The 26790-nt window shown below is 46.8% G+C and overlaps 1 long non-coding RNA gene across 2 annotated transcripts in view; it reads left to right on the forward strand.

Annotated features, from left to right (window-relative positions):
• Nucleotides 1-26790, forward strand: part of LOC114880012 — a 48937-nt gene that overhangs the window by 16995 nt on the left and 5152 nt on the right. Inside the window, exons 2-5 of one of the 2 annotated variants that reach the window (XR_006829786.1) lie at nt 1459-1614; nt 3083-3268; nt 14865-15138; nt 25432-25655. This is a non-coding gene — a long non-coding RNA (uncharacterized LOC114880012). The remainder of the gene's footprint in view (nt 1-1458; nt 1615-3082; nt 3269-14864; nt 15139-25431; nt 25656-26790) is intronic. The other variant, XR_003790015.2, reaches the window with a different exon arrangement.

Genomic DNA, 26790 nt, shown 5'->3' on the forward strand with positions numbered 1-26790 from the left:
CAATTTTCTTCTCTTTTTACACTGTCCGGTCGCCGCACGAACCGTTCGACCCAGATTCCTCGCTCACCCGCACAATTATCCCTGATTGCTTTCCTACTTTTCCTGTCCAGTATTCTTTTTTTTTTCACTTGAAATACCTTCTCTTTCTTTCGAAATTCAATTCTACGCGTTTCGCGAGGGAGTTCGCGATGCAAGGAATAAAAAGGCATAAATAACGCGCAGAGGGTGTAAACGAAAAACGTGGTATGGCTGAACTATACTCGTTCTTTCCGCCACTAGTTCACGACCGGTTGTTGGAAGTACGAGATTAATAGACGAACAAATTAGCGCAAAGTTTGGGCAGCGGCCCCGCGTGCACCCGCGCTACTAATCCCGTGCATTAAAAGTTAACGTCGGGCTGGCTGGCTGGTTGGCGCGGCCTGTGTGTGTCCTCCTGGCATTAGATTTCTGAGTTTCCCCAGCCGAGTTAGGGTAACACCAAATCTGCGTTTCAACTGGAAACTACGTTAGGGACAGATTCGAACCGATCCCCTGGCCAACGGACCGCTGTGTATCTACGTGGCCGGTTGTAGACGGACGCCCTTTGGCGCCGGAAGTAGCGACCAACTCGAGGAAACCGATCCACCGGTTGAAAAATTCGCTTTTCCTTCGGCAAATCGAGCTTCCCCGCTGTCACCTTTACTGGGACCTTCGAGGAAAACTTTCGATCGTTTATAAAAAAATTATGCAGTTTTCATACTTCAGCATCTGTCAGGGATTGCTAGTAGAATAATTGTTCGATATTTATTATCCCGGCCATGTTGAGGCAACAACCGAGAGAGATCTTTAAAATTATAAATTGAACAGGGTGGAACTGTAGCTGACTCGGTGTACGCGCGATATTAATTCTCGGCGTTATCTAAGGTGGCGGCCGCCATTGTAACCGAATATCCCGAACCGCTGGGGGTGAGTAAGAAACTACCCCCAACATTAATCAACCGTCATCTTTGCAGGAAACCGAGCGTTCTCCTATCGCCTTCCCTCGCGTGTTTTTAGTCCCCTTAATAATTCTATGCTTCGTTGAATCTTTGAGCAAGTCGAACGAGTATTACTCGTCTTTGTACAGTCGTTTGTTGTTGGTCGAATTTGTAAACGATCGTGAGAATGGTTCTTGAGAATGGACCTTGTCGAGCGAAAGCGATCAAATTCGAGGAATATTTGCGATTGCAAATACCGAAAGCGATCCGTCGTGACCTTCGGTCTCCTGCGGTTAGACGAAACTTTGCCAATGTCCCTTGAAACGAGTTCGGATGAAGGGTCAAGGGTCAAGAGTCGAGAGGAAGACGGTGTTTGGAAGAAGGACGAATCGAACGGATAGATACAGTTATGGAATCGAGAACAGTCGACGTGGTGCTATGTTCTTGGAGTGTGAAAAAGGTGGAAAGGGTCAATGTACTAACTCATTCAACTTGTTTTCAGGTGGCACGCGTTTCGATTGAACGCGACGGATCAAGGAAGCTAGTGATACGTTGCGTAAAAGATGGCAGATGTTGATCGGAGAGAGATCGATCGTCGATCATCCGAGCAAGGAAGGAGAAGCGGCGAAGGACGATACAGAGGAGGAAACAAGAGGAAGTAAGAGATGGTTTGAATAATGACTCGGTTGGCACGCGGGGGGGATGGGGGGTTTGCCAGTCGGGCGCGCCATCTTGCCTCGGCTCTCTACTTATAATTATTGATGTGGCCCGAACTTTATATAAACTCGAAACTCGTCTCCCTCGCACCGTCGGTTCGCCACCACTACCGCCACTACCACCACGACGAGCTAGCACCGGCATCAGCAGCATGGAACCATCTCCGCGTAGCGGGTAGAACCACCCCCCTGAGCCCCGGCCATCCCCTTCCTCCTCCGGCCTCCTCCTCTTTCGGTTCCCCAACCAGGCGGCAGGAGGAAATTGTTGGAGTTTTCAAAGTCTGACGTGCAGGATATTATGAACGAGGGTATGGCGTCGTCGAGGAGGTGGAGAAGGTGGTGGAGTAGTAACTGAAAGGGGGGTGAAGGCTCGAGAGGGGAGACGGGAAGGAGCGGGGCTGGAGGTTGGCGAGGTGGAGTGGAGGTACCCAGGCAAAACTACCCGCCTCGGCTCACTCTTCTGCCTCCAGAACCACCCACCAGCCCATTCGTCTAGCTTAAACTATATTCCGACCTAACCTTCGCGTAGGTACCTTCCTTCTACCAACCTTCTATCTACTACCTACCATCTGACAACCGGCCAATACTTGCACCCATGCACCCGTATACCCTTCGTTGCTCCTCTCGCCTCGTTTGCTTCCCGTCTCGCGATTTTTCTCTTACCCTCTCTCGCTTCGAAACTCCTCTTCCCTTCTTCGACTCTTTGAAAGCCCGTTCGCAACATTGCAATCAATCCTTTATCGTCCATCGTTTACCATCTCTATACTTACACACGAGTTATCGATCACGAAACTACCCTTTCGGTCGAGATTTTTTCCAAAGAAATTTTAAGCTCGAAAGAAAAGAAAAAAATCTTCTCGACGATCGACTGGGGTACGATAACCGGCTCGGTCGCGACAACGCTGCAGCGGAGCCGGAACACGTGCACGAGTATATTGTAAAGGGAGGCGGTAGGTGAGTGCACATATATCTATATAGTGTCTACAGGGGGTAGAAGTATAAGCTTTCCTCTCGCAAATGAGGTAATATATATACAAAAGCTAATACGACCGAAAGTTGCCAACTTGGATGAGTCTCTCCTCCGCCAGCTACACCTACACCGCCTGCCGGTCGCCACCCCTCTGTCCTCCCCGTTCCTCCGCTAGATCCTCTAAATATTTTAAAGGATCGCGAGAATGTAGTTTATGAGTTTGTCCGCGATGCTGCTAACGTTTTAGTTTAAAGATGTTGTAGCTGAATCGTTGGAAAACTGCATCCCCCATCGATATTAATATCCCTTCTTCGAACCGTCTCCGATCACCGCACCGGTTGGATCCTGTGTGCAGTCGCCCTTTAACGTCGTCGCGTTCAAAGGGCCCTTAAAGTGACCGTAATTAACCTGTGAGCTGACATTTTAATTTGATGTTGCAGACTACTTTGACCACAGCACGCGGACACGATCTTCGATAATTCGATTTGAACGGTGTTTCCTCGCTGCAAGTTGACACGGATGAACCAGGCTACGAGTTTCATCGATCTTTCAGCACAATCCAGGCTGAAGAAAAATCTTGGACACCGACGATTCAACGATTCAACGAGAAAAGAGCGTTTGCCAGGGTACGGCACGAACAATATATTCCGCGAAGCCCAGTTAATCCTATCTTTCGGATCTGAATTCGAGCTTTCTGTTATACACTCGCGGCCGACTCGGTCCGCGCGATCAAAGTGAATTAAATCGCGGGGATGGGGAGAGGTATGCGCGACTCTATCCTCCCTTTCTCCCTTCCCGTGTCACCCTCCAAAAATATACCAGCAAGGGTAACGCGCTCGTTACGGCCAATTGAAATTACCGCGATCAAGACGCGGACTAGGTGAAAGGGGACGAACGGAGACGCGTTCCGTCACGAGAACTCCTCGTCTCGGAATGGCCGCATTAAAATTGATGCTCCTATTTTATCGGATACCTTAACTACTTCGTAAATCAACCCTTCTTGGATCTATTTAGGGTTTAATACCGGTACTGGACTATGTAAATCTGAATTAAATTATTTTAAAAACTCCTTGATCCTAATATAAAATATCAAGCAAGGGTGGGACAGAAAGTTTATAGCCTAAGATTCTAAATTGGAAAGCAAGGTCTATCGCCGTCTGTCTCCCGGGAGCGTTGTCTTCGGGAAGCCTTTGACTGAGAGCAGTCATCATGTGGCAATTTTTCGCAATCAGCGAAATGGCGGTGGCGAAGTGGAGTTAGATTGAACAAACACGAGCAATCGGTGCGCGCGAGCGATTCGCGAGCTAGGCGGGAACGAAATGGAGAGACGTGGAATATAATCTATCCTGTTTGAGGAGAACTGGCACCGACTGCAAGTTAGAACAAACTCCCAGTGTACTCTGGGAACGTCGTAGCCGGCAACCAATCCACCGGCGTACCACCCTCTTTCACCCTCTCCTTCTGGACGCGCTCGTTTCTCTCTTCGTCTATCACGAGCATCTCCGAAATTGGATAAAATAACATCGTCCGCGGTCGATCTAGAAACGGGGATCGCCTTAGTCCGTGGCCGTCGCGAAAAAATACGGTTGCATTTTAAGGTAGGCCGAATTAAACGCAAGCACAGATATTTTCTCTGATCGTCGAATTTAATAATAGATTCACAGTTATCTCGCTACGGACGCCGCAGCAAGAGGGTCGAAAGTACGCAGAGTTAATTATAATTGTCCTTCCACGTAGGATCTAGTAATTTTGCAAAATTTCTGAAAATGATCCTTGCGGTTTTCTGTAACGGCACGATAAAGGTTCTTTTTAATGAGAGACTGAAAAGCTTGGAAAACGAGGGACCGTTTTGACGAGGGAACGTTAAATCCCGCGATAAGGAGCCTGGGGGTCGGTAGATCCGCAAGTGTACGATCCTTGAAAATGAAAGGAATTCTTTTATATGAAATGCTTCCTATGAAAACTTGTCGAATTTCAATGTTATCCGTGAAACGAGGTAGTTGAAACTTTCTATCCCGTTGCCACCGATCCATCGACAGATCTACGTTTCCTCCCTTTCGCTTCTCACCGATAATTAGATAAAGCAATATCCTGTGACAGTAAATAGAAATAGGATTGCTATAATTAATCTAAATACATCCGAGGCTGGATATTTCCAGCGGAAACTGTTACGCAAATTCTAGCCTCTGTTAATCAAATCTAACTTTACCCGCCTTAAGAATGTGCCAATTTATCGAGATTTTAGAGCTCGATTAATCGATCGCGCACAATTCTCGACAGAAGGAGCTTCGCCGTAAAATATACTCAACTGCTTGCTAGTGCAAGGAAACAAATAAATAAACGACACAGAATTTCAAGATTACAACAGCTTTATTCAAATAATGTTTTACAAATATAATGCAGATACAATAAAGAAGAAGCAACGGTGTTGGGAGCAAAGATTAAACTGATTGTTACACAAAGTTTGGACACGAAATTTAATAAAGGTCCTCATATCTTCCCGTGGAATATCCCGTTTTTTCCCCGTTGATCCGGGTCGAATCAAGAAGGCAGAGACGACGAAGCCGGTTGCTCATGAATATTCATTTCTTGCCGGTTTCTTACAGGAGGTCGACACGGGGGTGAGTACGGTACGGAGCAACCAGGGCCGTACTTTTAAGCACGGGAGTGGGGGTTCTGGATCAATGCCGAGGCCACGCCTCCTTCGTCTTACATCCAGCACCCTCTTCCTCACCCCGTCCCCCTCTGCCTTCCTTTCCTTTCGCTTTTCCACCCTCTTCGCTGCCTTCATCCTCGCCCCCGGAAAATCCGCCTCACGACTGGCGAAGTAAATACCCGCGAGCTAGGAAAACCTCTGAAGAATCCTGTTAAATATCATCCATATATTAACATTGTTATTTAACATTTTTATTTCTCAACGTAAAAAAAATGTAATTTCCAATCCTCCTCTGTACACCGTATCAGATTCTTCGTTTCAAAGATAGTAGTAGATTCAGTCTTTCAGTGATTCAATTTCTTCATTTTCTCTTTTAAAATTGAGGGCTGTTTCGAGAATAGAAAAATAGAATCGGAGATTTCAACTCTTGAATACCAGATATCCTTTCCGAAACTCTTTCCATATTTTTAGTCTAAGAATTTCTACGATCTTAGTATCAAATTTCTTCCTCTTCTACTTATACGATGTTGAATTAAAAAATACATTATTTGAAATTGGAAAAAGAAGGGGTTGGACCGATAACAGAGGGGTTCGGTGTTGTTATTGCAAGTAGAAGAGACAGCCTCGCGGGCCAGCTTTGTACACCCTTATCATCTCAGCGTATCTCATTCCGGCGTTTCTCATCTTGTCTCATCGCGGGTGCCTGTAGCCGCGTCGAGTCGCGTTGCGTCGCGTTGCATCTCATCCGACCTCGACGACTTCGTCGGCTGTTAAGTCGCGTTCTACCGACGTCTCCTCTAGCCTCCGTCTCGTCTCGTATCCCAAAGGAAAAGGCCTCGGGCTGTTCTTTCCTTCGAAAAGCGAGACGCACTGGAAAGCCACCCAATCAGACTCGCGAATCTTCCGCGACGTCCAAATCAAACATCACGACTAATTACCGGCGTCGTCTTTCCCTTTCATCACACCGCCTGTTTACGTTATAATATTCGGGGGTTGTTTTTTTCTTCGATCAAACGAATGATACATAAAATAATAAAATGAAAGGTGAAGAAGAAAAATTCCAAGACTAGCTTCGCTAGATACCGATGGTCCACTCGAAGCGTGAGGTGTAACAAGGGTGTTTTGCTAATTGTTACGAGGCGATCGATGGAGACGCGTTGATTGATAATCGAATGTCGGTCAATCGGCGGAGTGGCTCGCACGGACGTTTGCCGCCTCGAACAGCGAACCTCTTGCGAATGGAAAATCAATAGGGTGAACGAAGAAGGGGGCATGAACCTACGCGTGTACTCCCAAGGGGCCGGAATCATTGTCCGAAGGAACAGAGCATTGACGGTCAGATCGAATCAGCGGGAAATCACCTCCGCCTAAGCACGTCATTTGTGGTTAATGGCGGAGTTCGATTGCCATAACGCGTTGCGTCCAGGCTAGCTGATGATCTTGCGAATCGATCGATCGATCGTTAACCCCTTGCCTCTGGCAATTCCCATTAACGATCTTCAGAAAATTTCAAGTACTTTGCTACGGAAAGTATCTTCTACATGTATCTGATAAACAACTGTCTTTGAAAATCATTTACGTTTGTTGGAAACATAGTTTGTCGAAACGTAACGTGTTAAACTGACGTTACACATCGAAACCTTGAACTTGATAGAAACGTTACACTAGCAAGGATTTTCTGTTTGTTAAATATATGTTGTATGTGAAAGGGTGGCAGGGTTACCTACCCCTAAATTGTCAAAACGTCCACGACGTGGCAGCACCGACTATCTTAGCCTGGTTTCGAACCAACTACCCCTTGAATTCAATTCCCTACCGTGTTCCCAACCAGTCACAGCTATTTGCTTCGTTACCCAGCGAGCGGAAGAGTGCTCGACGGGTAATCGCACGCGATCACCAACCACGTGTAACACGAAATCATGCGTTCGTTCCATTTCAACCATCGCCACTCCGTATAATTACCCGCAGATTCGATGGATCAACTATCGGATGCCTCGGGCGACGATAAGTGATTTAATCGTGTCCTATCAATCTCCATCGTAACGAAAAAGGAGTGAACACCTTTTAGGGGATAAATAAAAAAAGTATGTAGGAATTGATTTCTCTTTCCTTTAAAAAAATTCTCTTTTGTTTGCTTCGATTCTCGTCGATTCTCCGCGTTTCATTCGCAAATGAAATTTTCGTCTCGTCCGAGATACACAAACGCGTCTAGACGTCCAGGTACGTGTCTTCGAACGCAGCTTTCTCCCAATAGCGGCATTGTGTAATTTATCAATGTAATTTACGGCCGGAGACAGTGGCAGGGAAATTGAAAAACTTTCGCGGCCAATTCAGGCTGCGTTTAATAATGGGAATCAATTTACCCGCGGGAGAGATAATGGACCGGCTGTGGAATTCGATCGAACGACACAGCGATCCACTTTTTGTTCTTCTACCCACTGCTATCGAGTATTTTTTCCTCTCCAATAAACGTCGCTCTCCAGCGAGACGGTTCAGAGTAACACTGTCCTTAGGTATCACACGCGTCTGACTATTCGCTGACTCGTACTACTTAAAATTACCTTCACGCGTTGCTTTCGAACAAAATACTGTTTCGATCTCTTCTCAAATGTATTAGGATAATTGATGTAACCCTTAAGGTACTCTTAAGGTACCCTGTGCCGCTATATTAATTTTATAAATTAATTTTTCGGAACGATTTGTAATTGCTGGCTATTCAACTGTTTCCCTAATCAAAGGGTTAACGACCGCCGTTCTCCGTGTTGAATCTAGCAACAAACACAGGCTCAGCTAAGGAACAATTTTCTCCGGTCTGACGTAACGAGTTCCTAGAAACCGCGATAAGATGATCAATAAGAAAGCAAGCGAGCAAGGTAATCCGGTAGATTCGTAGGAGGTAAGACTGCTCGTACACCGATACACCGGGAAGTATAACGGTCGGTAGCCGCAGGCAACCCTTAGGAACGTAATTAATATTTATCCCACCCTCCCACCCCCCCGCCGACGGGTCTGTGTACGAGCCGACGGTACCCTCCTTGCCTCTTCATAACCCCTCTAAAATCCCAGCACGCTCCTTGTAAAATCTAATATCTGAGGAAGCGACGTCGTACCGCTAGTCGGAGTAGTTGGCCCTCTTGCTCCTCTACCCCTTCCTCCACGTCTGTTCCAGCTCGTAGGAAGGCTCTGGTTCGTCGCGTAGCACCCCGAGCAAACGCGTAGACGTAGCGGCGGGCGCAAGAAGGAAACGAAACGTGTTCGTTCCGGGTAGAAGCGACGGGGAGGCGGTGTTGGAAAGACCGAAAGGGGGAAAGAAGGAAGCTAGGATCGCGGAAGACAGGGGTGGAACGAGCGAGAGAAAGAGATGAAAGACGCGGTGAACGTGGTTTGCGAACGTGTCTGGTCGGTGGGGAAGGGAAAAGGACGATAAGAGACGCGCCAGGTGGCCGAGAAAGAGGGAACGGAGAAGAAACCGAGGCGAAAGCGAGAGAAAACGAACGCGCGGCCCGACGGAGGAAGCAAAAGCCTGGAAGAGAGAGGGAACGAAGCGGCGAGAGCTCTGTTTTCCCGGGTTGTTCCTCGAGGGGCGGCGTCAAGACGCTGCAGCTCCGCCAATCGCGAAGCCACCGGTCGATTTTGCGCCGCTGCGATTCGCTGCATTCCGTTTTCTTAGAGGCGCCGCCGCGGCGGAAAAATCAGCCGGAAAAAGAGAAAACCGAGGCAAACGGCACGGCCATTGGTCCCGCCATACTTTTTCTTCGTTTTACGCGAACCTTTAACAGGGACCAATGGCACATCCGGATCCGTAACGAAAGGAGAAGCCGAGAAATCGATAAGTTTGACTCTCAGAATTGTTCGTACGCTCCTAACGTCGCCTCCTTTACAGGAAAGCGTCCCTCTGTCCTTCGATTCGCAGCCTCCTCTCGAAAGACGATATTTTACTCGATTACGCAATTACTAGGGTAATCCGGTTTCCAGCTAAATTTATGTCTCTCGAACTGTATTCCGAGCGAGGCAACCCTCGATTCAAGAAACGAGACTCCCGTCTGCTCTCGGTGTAACCCTACTTTTCACGAGAAACTCAAGTCCCTTGGTCGAGGGACGCTTCAATCACGGTTAATCGTCTCTAATTCCCAGGAACGGTTAATCAACTTAATTCTGCACCAAAATTTACTGCCCCTTGCTGGGGTAAGTTCGTGCTGTCCCTCGAAAAGTATCATTCCTTCTCCGAAAAGACGTTTCACCAGGCGAAGTTGAAAAATTATAGAAAATATTCTTCGTCGTTCGCAACATTTCCCTCGTTACTGTTCGGCTAAACTCGAACGCGAAGTAGCCCCGGGAAACATCCGTGAGACAATTAGCAAATACTAAAGGACAGGCGAGTGGTGCAGGGTTGCTGGAGCAGCAACAGAAGCACAAGCAGAAGCGGCAGAAGGGTAGTTCCTTCAACTGGATACGCTGATCTTCCTCCGTTCGCTGCTCTTACAGTGCCTTAGCGCGCCTCTCTTCCTAAATCCGTCTTATCCGGAAACGGGTACGCGTTCTCTGTTCCTCTATCGTACGCTCGCGTGTCTCGTAACATTAATAATGCGAGCGAAGAGGGAACTGCCACGTACCCACCCAGCCACCCATTCGTCCCCCTGTTCCGCCTCCACCTGCTTAGACTTTACGGCTGCCTTGGTTGCGAGCAACTTGGACTGGAAGTAAGTTCTCGAGAGCCTGGATGGAAATTGACGTTAATGTGCCCCGAAAGCAGCTTCACCACCCTCACCCTCCCTCCTTACGTCGCGCCAGTATGATCGTCCTAGCCTGAAAGAACCCACCCCGGGCAAGTCTGCGGAGGTAGTTAGCGAAGTAGTTCCTACAGAGATGGATTATGACGGTGTCGTAGGAAGAATATGTGATCGGTGTCTTGCTGCAACAGCCTGAGATCTTGCCTCTTAAATTCTCTATCAAATTGATCGTCTTCTTTCCCGAGAAATCTCTTAATCGAAATTTTTGAAATTATATCAAGGAAAGAGCTCATTTATAATTGACTGGATTCAAAATTTTTGCAAGATCTCTTTATTCTTTCAAAGATACACAGAAACAGTACTCGCTATCCATTCTGTCATGGCGATACGACGAAACAAAGGGGCCAGTTAGGGAAACAAGGAGACAATTTTGAAGGAACCGTCTTCATCAGCGTTTCCTCTGGTCCTTCGGTCTTCGCTAATTGTCTCGGAGATGTTTCTCGATGTCCGAGCGACGTCAGTCGAGGAACTCGGCCCGCGACACGACCGCCGCAACTGCTAACTGAAAAATCCGATTTACCGAGTTAAACGGGATTAATTACGGTAATTAGAGTTTGTTGTTCCAGACCGTGCGCGCGTCTCGAACTTTCCTAATGTCCGAATGGGATTTTCGGATTGCAACTAGCCTCTGACAATCCGTCTCGCTGTCTGGACACGTTGTACACAAGCAAGATCGATGAAAGATCACCGGCTTTGCCGGAAATTTCTCTCTCCGAGTTCACCGCGCTACCTGCACTGGTTCTTCGTGTCGTTGAATCTTGCTGGAAATTTTCACAGGGATTTTTACAATGAATTATAAGACAGGATCTTGAGGAATGTTTAGACTGGTTGATTTAAAGGATACTTGTACAGCCTGTTAGCTGACCCCTTATCCTTGAAATAATCTCGTTCTGACGTAGCTCGATACCTGGGGTAATTGTTTCTCCGTATTCGCTCGGTATCGGCTAGTACGTGACAGTTCAAGGGTCTCCGGTGTTGCTTGACCGCTGGTCAGCGGTGGGAAAGTGCCGTATGCTTGCAGAAACTCTACCGGTATTACTAGTTTCGAATAGATCCCTGAGACTTGTAGAATTTTCTATCGAATACTCGTAAGAAACATGTATCGTTTCTCATTACGCTAAATTTCAAATGTCAAGAAATTATTTAAAATAACGCGTGTAAATTATTCACGAAACTGACTCGTATAATCTCCTTCGAGAATGTTGTTACTTCTTAACGAACCTTTCAAAGAATATCATCAGAATTCTTGATTTACTTTTGACAGACTTCGATTTCCGTCGCGCGATAATTGTCATAATATCGCCGGGAAACCGCTCGGAATAGCTTGATTAAATTCAAACGATATCCCAGATGCGATTATGTTCTTTCCAGTTTGATATTATTAATTATAATCCTGTCTGACGATACCAGTCGCCGGGGAAGTTTCTCACGAAATCAGGATCATCGACTTCCAGTTCCGTTTCTTTCCCACTGTCCGCTTCGTATCTCGATAAACTTGTTTCGATCAAATTTTCACGCGATTCTCGAGCGACTGAAAGTTGGGTAGAAGGTGAACTGGTTTCCTTCGAGGTGGTCGGCCACCTTGGAAATCGGAGGAAAAGATGTAGCAGCTCGAGTTCGTGACGGTGGATACAATAACTAGCAAGAGTACGCGTCGAACCCGAAAGCAACTCGTTGGTCGGACGAGTTTGCGAAGGGCGAGCAAAAGTTGCCTTTGTGGCTCGTCCTTCGAGGACGCTCGAAAATCTGGGGGTGAAAAGGAACCGGTCGCGGTAGACTTCTTTTCAAAATTCTTGCAAATCCCACGTTCGCCTAATCAGAGACAGGCTTGTCCTTTCTACCGGTCGAACAAGAATCCTCGATTCTTGCTTCGGCAAGCTTCACCAACGGGCGAGGGGGGGAGGAGGAGGACTCTTTGTTCGACCGGAAATTACAGAATCCGCAGAATTCGCCGTTCAATTTTCAAGTTCTCCCTTTATCGGCAGGACGAATACTTGCGAGGATTGCTCGGAGCCAGCTAGGGGATTCCAATTTAATTCCGCCTTGGCGTAATTGATGATACGAGAGGAAGTAGAACGTAACGAAATTTCCTTGCAACGGACTTCAGACAGAGGACGCTAATATAGGATTTACGTTACCCAGCCGACCGCGCGCTGCCTAGCGCCAAGTACATAGCGATAAATATATAGCTCCGGTATAGTAATGAAAGTTTCCCTCCGAACATCCAAGGCTCCTGGGATCCAACATTATGATCCTCTGCCTCCCTTGGCCCCCTAGACAGAGCTGCCAGCTTAAAACCCTCCTCTGGAAAGTGTTGTCCGTGGAAAGCTCCTCCGAGTTATCGTACTTCCTTCAAGGTCAGCATCGATGACCTCGAACCGTTCACCGATCGACCATAAAGCAACATAGACGGCGCGGACCGCGATTGATTCGCGAAAAACGATCGACCGGCGAAAGACTTTGCTTCGCTCGACAATTTTTCACCCGTCATCAGGAGAACGGGCGACGTCTCCTTTCCCGGTATGCTAATAAAACGGATCTTATGTGGCGAAGACGCCATTTTGAATAATGTCGACCAATCAGAAGCCCCGCTCGGGCGTCTTGGGGGGGTGGCGGGTGTCGACGAAGGGGGAGACACGTGCGCTCCGCACTACCACTAGCTGTTCCTACACAAACTACCCTTATATTATGCTGTACTGTAAACCCCAGCACAACCTTTGCACACCCCTCCATCCTTTCCTCTTTCTACCCGAATCTAGCCCTCTTCCTTCGTCCTAACGATGCTTCTTCGACTCGATAACCTCGACTTTTCAAAACCTTCCGCCTTCCTTGCAATTGAAAATTCACCTACAAAGTTTCCATATGAAAAAATCAGACGAACACGATCAGTGATAGCAGAGCGTAGAGATTGCAGGCAAATCAGTTCTTACTCGGAAGGGCAAAGGAATTTCCGGCAAACGCTGGCATTCCAGCGAAGCGTCGCGCCGCATCGCCTCGTTTCTGATTACGCAAGACGCAAGCAACGCGTCGTGTCACTTTGTCATTCAAATAGGAAGATTCCTTGGAAACGAGGCTACGCGCATCGGCTTTGGCGCGCCTTCCCGGGGTTATTCGTCTCCAACGGATGAGTATACGCGACGTCTGACGAGGGATAGCTTCGAATAAGACGGAATGGTCGGGGGATACATCTCGACTCTCTACTTGGTCTCTCATGTTTCTCGTTTCATTGTGCAAGCCCCCCTTAGAATCCCAAAGGCGCTGCTACACGTACAGATGGATCACGGCAGGAGGACGTTGGAAGGACGAACCGAGAGGGGGAGAGGGTTGCGATGCCCCCCCACGAGGTGGTTGCCGAATGAAAACGGGGATGAAACGATGGATGGGGTACGGGCTTCGCGCTCTTGGATCTCATACATACATTAACGTCGCTTGTCAGGCGTACCGAGCCACCCTGTAAGACTTAAGACACCGCTCGAGGAAGGGGTGCACCTTGTCTGTCTCCTTGTCTTACTCCCCCATCCACCACCGCCCTCCAACCTCTCCCTCTCTTTCCGTGACACTGGCGTACATTCCTCGATGCCTGTGCACCTCCGACTCGTTACTAAAACCACCCACTGTCTTGGGAACACCCGCTTCGTTTCCTCGAATATGGCCGCCACCAACTCCCGATTCCATTTGCATCTGATTATACATTTTACAAGATTCTGCAAGCTGCTTCATGGGGCTTGCCACGACGGGGAAAGAATCACCCCTTGGTAACCGTGCTTCCAGCAATGGAACTTTCTTGTCGAACATTCAAACAGGGATCCTGGGAATCTGATTAACCCTATACAAAGTAGAATAATTATTTCATAAATCGCTGTTAATAGCTGTCAGCTGTTTTCAGAATAAACGAACCTGTTCGAAGTTCGTTGGTACTTTGACGAGGAGCAACTCTTTGAAAACGCGCTAAGACGAAACACGACGGAATTTGCGAGGAACGTTTCATGGTAACAGGCAAGACAACACCACCCGCGAGGCTCGTCTCGTGTAATCAACGAAGACGCGTCTGATTTTCCTTGCTGAAGCGTCATCCTCCGCTACACCTCCTTCTGGAACCGTTGTTACTGCTTAGAGCACCTCGTTCCATTTCGTCCCCCTTTCCTCTTCAAGGAAGCTGGAAAAGGATCCGCTTAGCTGTAGTATACGCGCATCACTGATGACGTATCTGCGTATTTACTTAATGGCTCGACTCGCAGGATGTCTAGGGACTAGATTCGAATCATTCCTCACCCCCTATACACTCATCTTAACGCGTTACTCTTAGCAAAACTGAACATTTCATATACCGAGTTTTATCACTTAATTATCAATATTTTGACGGAACGAAGATTTACTAATTACGGTCCGAGAAATATTTTTCACATTTTCAGAGAGTTAATTAGGACGGTTAAGCGGGATACAGTAGGCTGCACGAAAAAATGAATGTGTTACCGGAGAAAAGAATATTCTTGCACCCTGCATCGATGTCTCCGCGACCCAGTGGGTGTGACTTTTCGTTTTCCACCGACGAATCCCCGTTTTTTCCTCGCATTTCACCCTACCACTGCTTCGCGCCGCAGAGAGTGGTAAAGTGCGGCGCGGGATAAAACTACCCTTGGAAGCGTGCGCGCGATTCCGCTAAAAATCCACCTGTACTCGTCACGAGATTTTATACTGGCCACCTCCCACCTTCTTTCGAAAATACGTTTTTCATAATCGTTGCAGGACTTCGCTAACCAATCGTTTTCTTTTCAGGTTGCTGGCGATTGAAGGAGAATACCAGAGGAAACGAACAGGATCGGATATAACGTTCAGCCGAAATTGGGTGGGAAAAAAAAAAGAAAAAAAAAAATTGTCTATAACTTTATTAAGGAAAAGAAAAATGAGTTTCCTGGCTCGTTTGGTTTCATCCGAATTCAGCTCACGCGAGAGCAGCAGCTTGCAGGAATCAGGGATGGCGGCAGTGGAAAGGGGTTGACGGCGGTGCACGGAGAGGGATGGTGCCCCAAGGGTGTGTTCCGGAATCGGGGTAAGATGGAGGAAAATCGTTACTCACTAGTCGCGGGGAAGTCGAGGGTTGAGAGGGTAGAGCGAGGGCGTAGGGGAGCGTAGAGACTCTGGGGCTTGAAAGAGGGAGATTCGTGCGCACTCACGGCCATGCATACACGCACACACACACACACACACACACACACACACACACACACACACACACACACACAGAGTCACACACGACCCTCCGTCTAGGTTCAAGCAAGACGATCCCGGGGAAAACGCCTAAAATACGTCGATATGAGGCAACCTGAGGAAGCCCGTCTTCGCTCCGCCGTCCTCCATACCACGGACAGCTTTCTTTGAGCGAAAGCAAAATTTCATGGGGGTTTACTCGGAACTTCTCTGAGGTTTATACGAGGGTCCTGATTACTCTGAACGTTATTCCAAGGGGACAGAACAAACTTGCTTTCAATCTGATACTTCAGGGACGATTAATTAAATTTTCTGTCTATTTTTTAATCACCATTCCACCGGAAAGTTTATACACACCGTCGATCAAAAACTTTGCAAGTAGTTTATTCAAAATTATGCATTTAATTTAAAAAAATTTAACGATAGTATTACGTTATTTTTTATACAGTTAATTTGCCTAATTTTTCTAAGCACTTTCGTCGGATCAATTTTCCTTCTTGCTAGATCCGGTCTCCTTTACCGGAGGACCATCAGTACCCTTAAAGAGCTTTCATAGAGCAACAGCTTCGTATCGTTTTCCCAGGGCCTGAATTAATTGAAACTATCCATCTCGGAGGGGTCGAAACGACGCAAAGACGAAACCTTATAGTCTACCCGCGAACATCCGCCATTTTCCCATAAGAGGGAAAGATATCGAGAGAGAGAGACGGGGGATGCGAGGGGTGGAGCGTTCCTTTGAGAATTTCGATGTAAGACACTCGGGTGCGCCGTGGCAGCTTCAATTTAGATAATTAATGATACGAGCGTAGGTTAGGTACAGTTAGTACAGTAAGACCGAGTGGAAAACAGTTTCCAACCCCGTCCTTGCCTCGTTGCAACCCCCAACCACCCTCGTACTCTCGACGAGAGTTTCTCGAGACGGCGTAGTACCTTCTGGCATCGTGAGAGAGTTGGGTGACGAGGAGGCTGGGTACCACGGGGGTGTCAGCCTCATCAGAGGGGGTGTTGTTCGCGAGGGGTAGTTCACGAGACTCGTTTTATCTCCTCTTAGACACGGCGAGGTGGTAGGCGGTGGTTTTCAATGCTGCATCCTGTGGCCCACCCTTTCACCTTCCTATTTTCCAGCTTCTCCAACGAGACCATATCTCTCTCTCTCTCTCAACCCTGCCCAATGACTCGCGATTCTCGACACCGACGTCGCCGGGATACCTACAGGGAAATTGAATTCAATCTCGAGATGAATATCGAATCGAACGAACAGACTCGAGCGAGCTACGACCTTCGCTTTCCACCTTTCTCTTTGTCGGTCTTACGAATCTACCGACCACGTCTCTACGCTTCCCGCGAGGGTACCTACTTCGATCACCACCCACCCCTCTGAAAACACGTCCGCTCGATTTCCTCGAGGGCTATCGAGACACGGCCGAGGAAGCCGCTTTTTGCCCAAAGAATCTTCCATTCGACGAATGAAATAGCTTTCGAAGCTTCGATTCAACAATTTTCTCTCATTTCCTCATTGAGATTTCTGTTTAAAAATAGTATCTACCAGCTCCGGTTATTCCTATTCGAATCAGGTTATTAATTTTCATTTATTAATAGGATAAGTTTATTTATAAAACGCGGCAGGGAAGTATGTTTTTATCGGGACGCTTTCGGGGTGTTTTGATCTGTTTACCGGAAACGGAGCAGGCGGGACCAGCGATCAATCTCTACGGCGGGCACGGAAGAGCGGTGAAATTGCAATTTGCAAACCATTTAACGGCCGCTTAGGTCCATTCTCGTGCGAAAACTTGCACGGTCCAAGTTCCCGGAAGTCCCCCTAACGACTTAATTGTACACTTGTCGCCTTTGAGAACTTAAGTTTCTCCTGCGGGCTACGACAATGAGCATTGTCGGCCTTTGTGGACGCACTGTTGTTCGCAATGTCGTACACCGGACCCGCTGCCAATCGCGATTTACATGAACCATGCCGAAAAAAGGATCGAAAACAATGCACGACCTTAGTGTTTTAATTAACCAATTAGAACTTTTTCATTAGACGTTCGCTATACGAAGAATTCGTAACACTGTCGAAACTTTCAAGTACGTGAGTCACAATTAAAGCAGTTCAAGAAAATATGTAAATTTTTTTAAAGAAAAACAGTGATACTTTTTTTAATAACAAAAGTTTTTAATGTAGCTAATTTTCTAGATTTTTGTTGCAAGCGTCGCGACGTAAGCGAGCCGTCGGGAAAATGGCTGAGTCTCATAATTAAGGTTTTATTCCAGTTCCATTTAATCAAAAAATGTATCTTTATTTTATTCACACTTACTGTTAATTTACACTGTTAATTTATCGAAACAGTTCTTATTTTTGATGAAAAACAATTCCAACGTTCAATTTGTTATATTCTAAAGAAATGTGCGAAACTTGTTGTCACGTAAAAGTCGCCAATGTCGTAAGCTTCCCTGGATTGTCAAAGGGGAAGTTCGTAGACGTCGTTTCCTTGGTAGCTTGACGAGCCAACTTGACCAGTCGCCGACTGGTCAGTATCTATTTGCTGTGCATGCAAGTAGAAACAACGATAACAGGTTACTAGGACCAGTCCTGTGGGAATTCTGGTAGAGCTGTCCCACATTCGTGGGCCACGGAAAGCGAGTCTGTTTTCACAATGTTCATCGGGCCACCGCGTTGCGATTCTCACGTGACTGGTCAGCAACGGGTGTCCAACAGGTTTATCTTCGGAAGTGGACGAGACGTCGACGCCGGCGATCTCAGATACGAAACTTGACAGTGTTGTATCGTTTCTGGCCGAAGGAACATCGCGATTTTCTATTTATCCTCGAGAAATACCCTCGGTAAAAAATTCGCGACCTCCCCGGAATCCAAACTTCGTTGACGAGTAATTTTCAATAAAATAGAAAATCAAAATTTTTAGAACTCTTATCGAATACGCGCGCAAAATTATTCGAACATATAATCGCGCGATTGATGTTCGCGGAGTGAAGTCGAAGAGAAGGTTAATCGATCCGCGGTAATGCAACTGGACGTGCGAGAATTAAATCATTTTCCGCGATACTGGTTGCTCGTAGGAAAAGGGGGGAACCGGTGGAAAATGGAGAGCTGCCAGCAGACACCTTCTTTCTCATTCCGGATTATGTAACCGAGAGGGTGCGAGATGACGGGCCGGGGGTGGTGGAAAATGGTGGTGCGAAAACACGGTTCTCCGTGAAACAGTCGGACCCTCGTTTCGACGTTTTAATTGTTTCGTGTTCGTGGCGCGAGAAGGTAGAAGAGAAAGAGGAAGAGAAAAGCGGGGCTGCTCGTACGAGTTCTGGCTATGGGGGTGGTATAAATATACGGGACGTTTAAAAAGTGCTTAAACGCATAGCTGGCCACCTAACCTACCCCTGTTTGCGGTAACAAGGGTGAGACCGGTGAAAATTTAGCGTAAAAAGCCGCAGGTTAAGCGAGAATTAAGAGCCGACATGGAAAACCGGTTGAAGTGAATTAAACGAGCCTATTTCGATCTCCCTGTTTACGCGTCCTCGAATCGATTCGTTCGCGTTGAGAAATTGCTGATATTGAAATTATTGTCCCCTCGATTTTTGGCTGCAATTTCTGGCAACACAGGTGGCCTGGCGTTTAGTCGATAACGAAGGTGGTAGGAATCAGACTGCGTACCGAACCGAATCGAACCGTACCGAACCGATCGACGAATTGAGATTTGCGGTAGTTCGGCGACGTTCAAAATTCGAATTTGCCACGGGTATTCATTTCGCGGCGAACTCGACTCGGCCGGGCTTTCTCAGATATATGGAAATTTCCTTAGCCAGCGCCGTATTCAGAGGGGAGGCCAAGTAATATAAATTCAAATCAGTCCCTGTTTTCTCACACAACAAACTTGGAGGAACTCCGAAGCTGGTTCTCCGACAGTAGTTACTGCCTCCTTCCCGTTCCACCCTCAGCCACCCTCCGCGAACTAAGTACCCTCCTGTCCTACCGGTTACCACCCCCTTAATGAAGATATGTGACAGAACCAACCACCGTACGAATCTCGCCGCTCCACCCTCCTTCAAACATTCTCCACCTCTAATTTCTTAGATGTTTCTTGGAATGTACCTACCCTTTGAACCATCTTTATCGATAAGAAACAGTTATTATCAAGTTGTAAGATCAATTATCGCTTTTAATCTCGAAGGAATTGGCGGACGGAGGATGGTAAGGGGTTGCGTTCCGCGTTCCTTTGCGATCCCTTTCCACCGTTTACTCCACCCTCCTTTAATACCCATCGCGATTTCTGTAATCTTGGGAGCCTCTATAGCCCTCCCTTATAATATAATAATATTCGCCGGAGAAGGTTCGCATACGCGCAGCTCTGTGGCCTTGCAAAATGGCCGACCACGTTAATGCCCCCTTAATATTTAGGGATCTAGCGTGTCCCGCCCGCCTCGAAGCCATACGACCGACACTTTTACCCTGCACCCTCTTAAAATCCACTTTACTCTTACGGTTAAATACATTCGAGGCTTACTTTGTATCTCCTTTTAAAGAACAGGTTATCTATAATTCTAAAAACATGCGAAATGGCATTTATATTACTAATAGGATTTATCTTAAAATTTGTTCTTTCTTCGAACCCTTCCTCCCCCGTCTCGAATTTCAGCAATATCCTTGCACGTTCGGCGGTAAGGAGGGTGTGCGGATTCGAATCGGTTCGCGAAACTATTCGCGGAACGTGAAAAGTCAAAATTCGCAGTCGGAGTCCGCCTTTTCGAACCCTTGGTACGCTCGCTCTTAGGTGGTAAACGCGGTGTGCAAGCAGAAACGTAGGTATTGCCAGAGTTCTCAGGGTCTCTAGTCTGCTGACAAGGCGGGGGAAGGGGTGTAGGACCGGTGCGGTGGTTCGGGGGTAGTTGGAAAAGGGGGACGCGCCCACCCTCTCTAACTGCTACCCGTCGAGAGCCCCCTTACGTCTTGCCTTACCCCTCCGTCAACCCCTGAACGACGATACCACGGCCACGAAGAGGGTGGAGGAAGCCGGCAGAGAGAGTCTAAGGTAGATTATATTATTTCTCCGCCCCCGCCGGGGGCTCACCCGCCATTTTGTGAATGTTAAATCATTTATTGATCCAAGAAGGTGGCACTCACCCTCCTACCTCGCCTCGACCTACCCCCGGTTAGAACTCACGCCACCCCCTTGCCACTACGCCACCCAGCCGACGTCTGAAAGGGGCCGATCCTTATTCCGCGAAGCGAATTTATATGTTCACCCTCTTTCTCTTCGTCTGTACGTGTATACGTGCGAACGAACACCTTGTCGAAACGTGTTGTGCATCCGTGTCTCTCTTTCCAACCACGTGCGCGTAGGTGTGCGAGAATTTCGGAACCAGCAGCGAATTTATGGTCTCGCGAGGCTCGATTCTCAGCCACCTTCAACCCACCCTCGGCCACGTCTCGTCTCTGGCTATTCCTTTAGACTTCGTCCGGCTTCAGACGGCACCCTTATCCGATACCCGCTACCCCGACCGATCTTCTTGAATAATAGTTGCCTGCTTCCGTGCTCGCCAACCCATCCACCAACGACTCGACAATCCAGGGGCTTTTGCTGGATTTATTCCACGACAGTGGCCCTTGAGATTGGAGCCCTGTAGGGATACGCGATTCTCACATTCCATACCTCGTCTAACAATTTTTAACTACGCTTAAATAATAATCCAGATACGCGCGTCAACGTGCTTCTCGTCTGAAAGTTTTCGTTGCTTACGGCGTATGATTTATAGCGAATTGTAGGTCAGTATAAATTCCGTAACTCTTCTGTTCGAAAGTTTGAAAAAACTTTGCGAACGAACGAACGCGCAGGCTCCGTCGGTGGAAAAAGGCGATTTTTCCACGCGCAGAATCGTAAAAATCCACAGCGGCTGGAAGGAGTGGTTGGAGACGAGAAGGGAGCGGTAGGGAACAAGGAATAGGGGCGAAAAATAAGGGCGAGGTCAGTTGGACGCGGGCCGTGGAAAAATCCACGCAATTCCTCGCGAATACTCGGCCTACTTTTTAAGCTTCCAACGAACCACCGCTTCGAGAGCAAACTTCTTCTTCACGCGATTTGTGGTAGATCTGAGAATAATTCAGTTGCCTGGTAGTAAACGAGTCGTGATTGGTAATTAGTGATAATTTAAGGGTGAACAAATCAATTTGAAAAATAAATTATTCTAACTCGGAATTCATTTCTTAAGTGGAGAACAACTTGTCTTTCAACTTTTTGACGTAGTACTTAATAAAGAAATAAAATATCATACCGACGATCGTCGAGTGAAATTGTCACGCGAAACGGTTAATCGAATTCCTGGCTGACACATGAGCGACGGGAAATGCTCAGGTGGACGTATGATTTGTTTTTTCCGAATGCCAAATTGTACGCAAGGCGCGACGCGGTGCCCGTCATCGAACTGGCACTCGATTATGCGGTTTGCGACGAACGACGATTATGCGACGGGGCCGGTGCAATTTCGTCGGCAATTCGGGGCCGAACGGGGTGAAAAAAAGCGGAAGAAAGTGCGAAAGTGCCGCGCGGACGCCACAAGTGCCCTAACTATCTAGCTGCAGGAATTCGGAGCACGGTGATTATATGGACAGGACAGCGAAATCTCGGCGGTCGTCGAAATTTGCGGGACGGACGCGGCCCTCCCTCTCCCCTTCTGAACGCCCGTTCCGCTACGATGTCCGAATTCGCATTCCAACACACCAAACCATCCCCTCTTTTGCCACCCTCGTTGCAACACCGACCCCACGTTTCCTGCTTTCGACGAAACGATCAACCAGTCGGTGCAGCGAAAAGTTTCGAATAAAATTTCAATCCTCTTCTATATTCCTCGATTGAAATGAAAAAAAGTTGAAGAAAATAATTGCGAAAGTAAGTGAAAGTTAGTCATCCATTATATTTTTATGATATTCTTTCTTGAAACGCGTGCAATTTTTTCACCACTTTTCTCATCGTGAAAAATATTCTACTGACTCTATTTTCGCGCAGCACAATAAAATTTCAAGAGTATTCTTTTGATAGAGGAAAGAAAAAGCATGCGGTATATTGGAAGGTTTACAAGAAGCCCCGCGAGAAATCGTAGCCAAAGCAGACAGGAAGCTAGCTAGGCTTAGGCTCGTGGAAAATGCGGGATTTCAATTTGTTGGTCGAGTTCCGAGACGCGGAGAGCGTGAGGATCTAGGGTGTAGGTCGGAGGGTGTACGGGGCGCCATAGTTCGGTGGCCCCACCCCTGACGCGTTGCTTCGGCTAGGGTCGAGGATCGTAGGAGCGGCAGGAGGGTGCGGGGAGGGCAGGCAGGGCTGCGAATGATATAGGGGCTGGGACGCCATTTTGAATTAGCCGTGCTTAGAGAGCGAGCAAGATAGAAAGGCTGTTCGCAAAGGGTGAAAAAAGACGTGCTCCTACTGGCGAAAGGATGAGATCAGGCTGGGAGGTGGATGAAATTTTTAGGCAACCCTTAGCAATGGTTGCTTCGCTCCTCCACCTTTCTGTCCCTTCGACACGAAACTCTAAACGCACTTTTACCCTTCTAAACGAACCCCTAAGCTTCCGCTTTTGCGGAAAAAGATCGCAGACCCTTCTAACCACTTCAGACGCGAATATACCCTTGGCATTTTCTTCTTTCTAATACTTTTTAAATATTTCAAAATCCTTTTACGCTTCTAGAAAAATTTTTCAGTGTCAAAGATTCGCGCGAGAAGCAAATTAACAAGCTTGAACAAGTGAGGTATTAACGCTCGCGGGTAAAATTAAAAGCCGACGGCAGCGTGTATTTACACTGAATAAATCGGGAAATCAGCGAGTGCCGTGAAACGATCTACGGCCGCGTGATCAGTGAAATTAGGTCGTAGACTTTTTACCAGGCTCGTTAGCAGTCATTTAATTTCACGCTGATACATGGGACACGCCAGCGAAAATGGATTATCAGGACCGCCAATACACGCGTATCGAATTACAAGCGGGGACCGGAGACGCTTACAAAAATTAATTGGCCGATCGACTGAATAATTAACCGGACGGGGAAGCGTATAATTGCGCGTATTTAATTTCCCACGGAAATTCGGGGCCCGCGTCGAACCACGCTCGCGAATGATTTTATCATAATTGCGCCATATCGACGCTCCATCGAATAGGCTTCGATTTTATGCAGACAAAAAGTCACATTGTTCCGCGAAATTACCCGCGTTTCAGCGAATAAAAAATTCATTTTATTCTCCGCACGCGAAAGAGATACTTACGCGATTTATTCCCTGAATTTTTAAACCTTTCATCAACGCAATTCGATCGATGAATCGAATTGCAAACATTCCCTTTATCTTTATTGCAAATTAAAAACAAAAACTAGAGTCTCATAAAATACGTTTAACCACGATGAAATTAATTTATCCCGTATGCAATATATGCCAACGCGATGTATTCTCCTCTCTAATTAAATTATATTAATTACGCAAGGTAGCACGTGGAAGGCTCCAAGTGAAAAATGAAACTATCGTATCCTGAATAATTGCAATTATAGTTTGCCGTACTACGCATGCCTGATTCTACCATGCCAACCTGTTAACACCTTGCTGACTCGAGGTCTATCGATATACTAACAATTATTGACTGGTTACTCATATCAATTTTTAATTGCTATCGAATTAGAAAGCGATTCAAGTTACTTATTCCATTTGTTAACGATAATGTAATTTATCAAAGTTACTAAAATTTTTCTACCACTGAAATATTAATAACGATCGGTGAATGGCAACGTGTTAAGAGGTCGAATATGTTGGAATGATAGAAAGTCGAGATCGATGATAGAACGATCTAGCGGTGATGTAAAGCGTATGACAGGAAACGCGATCGGTTGATTAATTTCGTAGCCGATCCTGCTGCACACGTTCCCTGTCGTCGAATTTCACGGTACTGGCCAGACGGTAATCGTTTCATTTGCCGCGATTCGTTTGACACGATGTAATCCGGTCGCGTTGCGAGCTCGTCTGTCGCGTTAATTATAAAGTTCATTAGCGTTTCCCGGCTGTATGACGTTTAGGCACCGTCGGCGAGTACACATTTTTGCCGGAGCGGAGCGTGCACCATCGATCCGTAGCCGATTTTATTTATTCAAAGGGCTCCTGCGTGGCTGGACTTGTTACGAATTTACCGAGGCTAGAATCAAGCACCCGTGACACGCTACTTAGAAATTAATTAACGTGTACAAATAGAAGATTCGTCGACCTTTCCGGCTGCCTACTCACTTCGGCTTTGCGCTTCTAATTAAACCGTTTGTATTGAAAACGCAAGGTGAGATGGAAATTTATTTTAACTTTGTTCAATTATCATTTTAGTTATTCGTTATTAATTTTTCTTTATTGAACATTTAATTTTTCTAAAAATTTCTAACGCCAAAGTATTCGGTTTTTTATCAAATTCTTTTATCCTGCCGCCCTCTGTCTTCTACTCTTTATCAGAGCTTTTCAACTGGAGGAAAAGCTTTTTCCCTGATCGACGGAGAGAAAACTCTATGCATAGTTCCTAGAAAGAACGCAGATGGCAGGGTGTATAGTTTCCAAAGCCGATAATGCAGTTGCCTTTTCTATTCTCCAAAACCCACCCCTCGAGAACTACCCCTAAAATGATCGAACAGTGTGGAGCAAAAATTCTGTCGTCACTCTTGTACTTAGATACTCATCAACAATTTTAGGTGATTATTAATGAATTAATTAAAGAAAAATGAATTGTATAATTACTTTAAAAGATAGTCGTTGAGAAAACGGCGAGGAAATTGAATGCATTTTCGACCACATGCATCAAGTGGCTTGTAAACTGCCCTTAAATTTCCTTGCTTTAAGCGAGGTAGCTGCGCGGAAAAATCTATGACCCGGCTTAAAAGGCGCCGCTTCTAATTGCCCGCCACGTTAAAGGCAGTTAAAGTAAGTCTCTAAAAGGGATGCAAGCGTTCCTGGAAATAAAAAGAACAATAAGAGAAGGGTGGGTTCGAGGTATTTCCTGGATTCTGCATTTCCCAGAAAACGAGCGAGCGAAACGTAAACCCTTGATGCGATTAATTGCACCAGCCACGAGTTTTTCACGAACCACCCCCTCTTTAATTTAATCCTCTCGATTTCAGGCGTTACGTATCAAAAGAGATTTCATATTGAAACGGGGTAAAACGTATAAATTACCCCTAAGAAGAAAAGAAACGGTGTATTAAAGCAATTTGCAAAGAGGAAATTCACTGGTGAGCCGCAATTTTCCCTGTACGAAACGAAAAAGAAGAGGGACGAGGAGGTAGCGAAGAGACGAAGAAAAATAAAACAAGCTAGAAGAGTGGGTTGGTTCGTAGAAGAAGGGGTGAGTCGAGTCCGATGAAATTTATAATTTGCCAAAGTTACTCGTGGCGAGGGCGATAATGGGGCCCGGGGTTGCTTTGGGTCTAGCCTGGTTCCTTTTTAAGTTTTAAATAGTTTCCCGCGAGTTTTAATTAGGAAATTCATCCCGCCGCCCCATTCGCCTCTATTACGCTCGAGCTCGCCCCGAAGACAGGCTGCTGAACGGACGGGCGGTGAAAAAAGGGGTAACGATCGTCGTTTTTCAGTTAACACCGAGGAAAATTGTAGCGAACTTCTAACGAGTATTAAAACACGAACTTCTCGTCGAGGAAATATTGTTTGTACGGGGCTATTACCGAACAACGAACAAAGGGGATGTCGTTTAGTCGGTTGTAGTTTTTCTTACGAACACTCGCAGCTGTAAACGTGTTAACAGCTCATTGAATGGCGGCTAGTAGACACGAGCTGACCTTTTTGCGTTCAGAAATAATTAGTAGGAAATTAAAGTCACGGTATCTGCTTCATTTTCGTAAAGTGATTGCAATAAAGCAAGCCGTATCAATAGCTCGATAATTGCATGGTATCGCGGGAACTCGATGAAAATTGCGAAAGATCCGATTTCAAAAGAGAAAGCAACGAGCAAAGATGAAAAGTAACGCGCAGCGTCTTCATTGTATTCCGTGTGGCCGGTAGCATCGATCGTCGTACTTTTTGCTTCACCCCTTTCGCTTTGATACGGCCCAGTCGGAGTAGCATCACCCTCCCCCATCGTCGTCACCCCAGCCTGGCCGTTATTGCAGCCACCCCTCCAACAACCCCATTCGCCGTTTACTTTATTCTTATCTGAAATACTGGAACGGCGAAGGTGGCCGACAAGAGGTACCCTCGCTCTTTCTTCCTGCCTTTCTAACCCTCCGCCACCCTCAACTCTCCTACTCCTTTCTTCTTTCAGACTCCTCCGCCGGGGTGGTTTTCTACGCTCCTCGAAACGAGGAAAAAGCTGGGAAAGAAACGAAAGAAAGGAGGGGATGACCTCGTTGGTGGGGAGCCTACGGTTATAAGGGGTGGATCTTTAATTTCTCTCTCTCTCTTTCCTTTCGTTGGAGAAAAATGGTGAAGGGAGAGAGAAAGGAATGGATAATCTTTGAGGAGAGTTT

This window comes from Osmia bicornis, chromosome 10, assembly GCF_907164935.1.
Source record: "Osmia bicornis bicornis chromosome 10, iOsmBic2.1, whole genome shotgun sequence".
NCBI lineage: Eukaryota > Metazoa > Arthropoda > Insecta > Hymenoptera > Megachilidae > Osmia > Osmia bicornis.